The sequence below is a fragment of the Coptis chinensis genome, chromosome 6, assembly GCF_015680905.1.
Source record: "Coptis chinensis isolate HL-2020 chromosome 6, ASM1568090v1, whole genome shotgun sequence".
Lineage (NCBI taxonomy): Eukaryota > Viridiplantae > Streptophyta > Magnoliopsida > Ranunculales > Ranunculaceae > Coptis > Coptis chinensis.
The window spans coordinates 53,894,468-53,900,370 of NC_141461.1; the positions used below are offsets into that span (position 1 = coordinate 53,894,468).

Sequence of the window (5,903 nt, forward strand, 5' to 3'; positions counted from 1 at the left end):
ATCTCTTAGAATTGTATTCTTTGTCGCTGATTTTTGAGAAGTAGAAATAGGCAATTTGAAGAGGAAGAGAGAGAAACATGCACGACTGTATTCTGAAAATATGGAGAGGACAGAGAGTGCATATCTTCTTGTGTTTCGGAAAGTTACACCGATTGGTTTGGATTAAAGCCATATTTGGCTTGTCCCAATTTTCCAACTGGCTTCGTTTCAAAACCGTTAGATTTAGTGTGTTGTGTGGTCCAGTCACTGTAGCCACATTCTAGGAACAGTCGATCCAATCCACAGATCTGTTTCGATATAGTCTATTCTCAGCCCTTGGATATTTTTAGAGTTCTGAAAATCAAAACACCTCAATATCAAAATCGATAATCTTACGAAGGGTTTTCTCTCTCCCCAATTTGCTCCAAATGCAAACCAACACCTCCAAATTCAACACCTCTCACACAAAATCAAACAACGAATCTAACATGTGTGATTCTCCATCTCGCATCCTCCAACAAACTTGCTAAATAGGAAAATAATTGAAAACCCTCACTCTCTCTCCTAGTCTCCTTTAACAGGTTCTTTCTTCGATTTCTTTTCATCTCTTCTTTATATAATTTTCTAATAATAATTACTAAATTCATGCTATTGCAGGTCCTAAGAATATAATTGCGTGCTTCATAGCGCAACACGCAAATTTGTGGGGAGCTATGGTCAGCTACACGATTACTTTTGCTACCAGCATAAGGTACGTGAATTACAATAGCTAGATCGTTGATTTGTTACTGCAAGAATGACTCAAAGAAACATCCGGATGAACATCAAATGCAACACACATTTTATGCTTAACATGATAGTATTCAATTCAAATGCAGCACACTTTAAGGACAAGATACATAGATAAACTGAAAACGACACATGTAAACAACCAAAAGCCTAATATTTATGTCCTCATTTATTTTTTGAAAATAGGGCAATAGCACATCATATTATTTCCACAAGCATGAGACCACGAGGTGTAGAGCTTCAGGGAATTCATTAATGGTCATGTTTGGGGCAATCAATATTTTATTATCGTAGTTTCCAAACTTGGAAAAGATTACATGGCTTTCAGTCGTGGCTACGGTGATGTCATTTGGTTATTATATTATTAGCTTTTGCTTATGTATGGCAAAATGGATATCTCATGGTGACATTCCAGGGTCTCTGATGGGAATCATGTCTAGAGAGGATGCTACTCTTTCCTCAGCTTCTAAGACTTGGTCTACATTTCAAGCTCTAGGGAATATTGCTTTCACATTTACTTATGCTGAGGTCTTGATTGAAATCAAATTAAGTACGTATATGTTATTTTCTAAAGTAAGAACGTTCGTATTTCTTGAACCTTCGTCCTTTTCACAAATTATAGAAATTAAAGTTTCTTGTGTGTATTCCAATTACATTTGTTCATTAGAATTTGAGTCTTATTGCTGCATTTTGATTTTGCAACCTTATTTAAGATAAAACTGGTTGCAAATAGGATACCTTGAGATCACCTCCTTCAGAGAATGTAACAATGAAAAAGGCAAGCTTGTACGGGATTGGTATAACAACCATTTTCTACATAGCCATTGGTTGCACAAGATATGCAGCTTTTGGTGACAGTGTACCAGGAAATATCCTTGCTGAATTTTATGAACCATTTTGGTTGGTGGATGTAGCCAACATTTTAATCGTTGTCCATCTTGTTGGAGCCTACCAGGTTAGCATAGTATTTGGTTCGGTGATGTTTAAAGAACTTTTAATTAAATGCTGTGTTATTGTAAGATACTTGATATGCTTGGCCTCATAGGCTGAACTTACATTGTAAATCCCATGTCCTTCTCTGCAGGTTTTTGCGCACCCAATTTTTGCCACTATAGAGAATAAGATTATCTCCACATGGCCGGATACCACATTCTTTCAAAGCGTTTGCACAATAAGAGTGCCCTTCACAAAAGCAAGATTCTTAATCTTCATGCCAGCCAAAACGATCTCAAGATCAATCTTCATTATTTTTACGACAATAGTTTCAATGTTGTTACCCTTCTTCAATGCTATCATGCGGTTGCTTGGTGCAACATCATTCTGGCCATTGACGGTGTATTTACCAGTAAACATGTATTTGTCTCAGAGGAAAATAGAACCGGGAACTCCTAAATGGTTTCTCTTACATGGATTGTGCCCCGATTTGTTTGGCGGTCGGTTTTTTTGCAATGGACCGTTCATAGACGGACTTAGACAGGCAAAACCATTTCATATTGAATCTTAGTTGCTTAACAGATCGATGTCGATTATAGGAACTACTTGAAGAATTGTATTGATGTCCATGAAAGTGTAATTTACAATTTTTCTTCTTTTGTTCATTTAAAGAACTCAATGCAACCTGTCAGGCATTTTTTTTTTTCATATTTCCTTTGATCAAATAGGAGAGCAGCCTTGACTGTTTCAGCTCCTCAAATAGAATGAACAGAGGGAGTATCTTTCTCCTGTTTATTCAAAGCAAACTGCAGAATAGTATCTAAAACTTTAAAATCTGAAACAAGCAACCTCGAAAATGGAATGTGTAGGATTTTATCGATATCTCATGCATGATTCCTATGATATATACAATTACGTTATACCACATGCATAAAATAGCGCAGCGGAAACAGAAGATCGTACCTTGGTCACAGCTTTCAATTTGAAGTTCCAAGCTTTGATCTACAGGAGAAGATGTTCTTGACACACTCAAGATCTTCTTCTTCTTAACTTTGCTTGAGTCAAGTTCCAACCACGAACGGGAAGCAACCTTTTTTTCATGAACCAAGAACCAAGAACTGACAATGGCTAGGGAGGATACCACCTATGGAATCTCCACAAATTACTGGCTTCTACTTTAGAAAATGTTGGAGGCTGCCATTAAAGGAGAGAGAGCTTTTCTTGTTGTTCGATGATTCATATGTGAGAGGTGGGGGTCTATTTATAGAGGTTCCCACCTCCTCAATATTGGATAGGATAGAGTCCTATACTCATCTAATATCGATAGGATAGAGTTATATACTCATCTAATATCGATAGGATAGAGTCCTATACTCATCTAATATCGGATAGGATAGAGTTATATACTCATCTAATATCTGATAGGATAGAATCCTATACTCATCTAATATCGATAGGATAGAGTCATATACTCATCTAATATCGATAGGATAGAATCCTATACTCATCTAATATCGATAGGATAGAGTCCTATACTCATCTAATATCGATAGGATAGAGTCCTATACTCGATGGTTTATCCTTATCTTGGTGAAATCTATCCAACCTTATTTCCAACATCTCCCACTCGCCCAACGGGCGAAGAAGGTTTCTAAGAGAAGCATTTAAGTAGAATGCTTAGCCATTTGTGTGTCTCACCGCGAAAAATGGTTCGTGTGTGACCCAGCACACGTCATGATATCTGTGAAGTAGCAAGTCGCAATGAAAAGCACGACGATGATCTACCATGAAAGTGATCTTAAAGAAGATGAATCCAAAACCTAATATCCGGAGAGTGTGTGTATACCCCAAGATCTGTTTGTTTCATCACTTTGACAAATAGCACTCATCCCTATGAGTCCACACCATAAAGTCAAAAACGTATCACATGATTCACAATTATCATCAATTGTCACGGCGTAGAATCCCAAATGATTGTGTGATAAACCTTCAGTTCTTTTACCCTTTGCACGCATAGTCATTGTCGCCGAGTTCTACCAACTTCCCAAGATGCATCCAACCTTTTAGTAAGAGCTTGTGGGGAGCAAACCAAAGTTACGAGTAGTCCTCTTATTTTCTTGACAAGGTCAAAAGTTCAAGGAGGGTACCATTCGATATGTTTTAAACAAAAATATATCAATAGAGCTCACATAGCAAGAATTTTAGGGATATTTCTTTTCTTGCTCTCAGGTGGTCATTTATACACATGTTGTGTGAAAACATGTCATGGCAAGAGTATCTAATTTGTTTACTCAACAATAGATATCTGTATGTCCACTCATACCATGCAAGTGTTGTCATCCCTAATGACAATTCCAAGGATACTATGCTCCCACTTGGCAACAACCGTTTGTAGGTTTAGACGAGAATCTTCCCTATGAAGCTGTTTTTCTTATCCAATTATAAGAAGGGGCATGACTCGGCACTAGGTCCACCCTTCCTATAAGGTTTAGTGACTTGTCAAGCTAAACTCCCACTGTTTAAAGTGGAAGTGACTGTTCATGTGAGTGAACCAGTCAACCCTACTGACATACATATGAGATGATAAACAATATAATGAGAATGCAATCGATCTGGAAAGAATGCACTTTTATTCATTAAACCATCAAAGTGTTCTTAACATAATCACATCCTCTTTAACCCAAGCATTTTTACATGTGCAAGGAAGAGTTCCTTTGGAATAGGTTTGGTCAGTGGATCCGCAACCATCTGATCAGTGGATATATGTTGTAGAACCACTTTCTTTTTCGATATCATTTGTCGTGCGTGGTGGTATTTTAACTCTATATGCTTGGTTCTTCCATGGTACTTTGGATCTTTAGCATATGCAAGCGACCATCTTTGTCGATCGGATGTGAACCGGTTCGGAACTCTTGAGAACACCGACAAGTGTTTGATGAATCGTCGAGCCACCACGACCTCTCGTGTGGCGAAAGCAACATGCAATATACTTTCGGCTTCCATAGTTGAAAGTGCTATGGAAGTTTGCTTCTTCTTTGCTCGGGATATAGCACCTCCATTCATTATGTAGGTATATCCCGAAGTTGACTTCCTCTCACCAAGGTCTCCAACCCGATTCGGCATCGAGTACCCAATCGACTTAAGATCTTTCCCTTGGTAGACAAGTGAGTAGTCCACGGTGCCTTTTAGATACCTCATTATCTTCTTGACAAACCTTCCAATTAATGCGACCCGGGATTTGTTTGGAACCTTGATACTAACCCAACTGCATAGCAGATGTCTGGCCTTGTACACAACATTGCATACATAAGGCTTCCGACTGCGCTTGAGTATGGTACATTTTTCATAGCCTGAGTTTTGATGGGGATTCTTGGGAGACATTTTAGAACTCAAAGACTCTCCTAGACTTACTGGGAGATCCACTTGCTTACAATCAGTCATGTTGAATCTTTCCAAAACCTTCTTGATATATGTCTCCTGAGACAAAGATAACAAGCGTTTGGGCCGATCACGAGTTATTTTAACTCCTAAGACATAACTTGCTTCACCCATGTCCTTCATTTCGAAGTTTAATGACAACCACTCCTTAGTGGAATTTATCAATGCCTTATTGTTACCTGCTAACAAAATGTCATCCACATATAGAGATAGAATCACAAAACCATTTTTAGATGTCTTGACATATATGCAATGGTCCTCATTTACCATTTCGAATTTGTCTTGAAGCATTGCTTCATGGAATCTCAGATTCCATGTCTAGAGGCCTGTTTTTAAACCATATATGGATCACGTTTAGGTTTACACACTTTGTGTTCCCGACCCTTGATTGAAAAACCGAGTGGGTTGATCCATATAGATTTCCTCTTGTAATTCTCCATTGAGAAAAGCGGTTTTGACATCCATCCGGTAAAGCTCTAAATCTAAAAATGGGCAACCATTGACAAGAGGAGACGTATGGAGGCAAATCTCACTCTTGGTGAGAAGGTGTCCTCATAGTCTATTCCTTCTTTTTGGGTGTAACCTTTTGCAACAAGCCTAGCTTTGAATTTGTCTATGTTCCTTCCGCATTTTTCTTGATCTTGAGAACCCACTTGTTCCCAATAGATCTCTGTTTGGAGGTAGATCAACTAAGTCCCATACTTTGTTTTTCTTCATCGACTCCAATTCTTCCTTCATAGCTTCCATCCAATTACTTGTATTGG

General features: G+C 38.3%; 1 pseudogene across 1 annotated transcript; it reads left to right on the forward strand.

Moving 5' to 3' along the window:
* The first annotated feature begins 323 nt into the window (after positions 1 to 323).
* On the forward strand, positions 324 to 2,407 carry LOC147493616 (amino acid permease 2-like; annotated as a pseudogene). Its single transcript, XR_015200211.1, has 5 exons — positions 324 to 560; positions 637 to 730; positions 955 to 1,318; positions 1,482 to 1,723; positions 1,853 to 2,407. The product of XR_015200211.1 is annotated as an amino acid permease 2-like (transcript).
* The last annotated feature ends 3,496 nt before the right edge of the window (positions 2,408 to 5,903 follow it).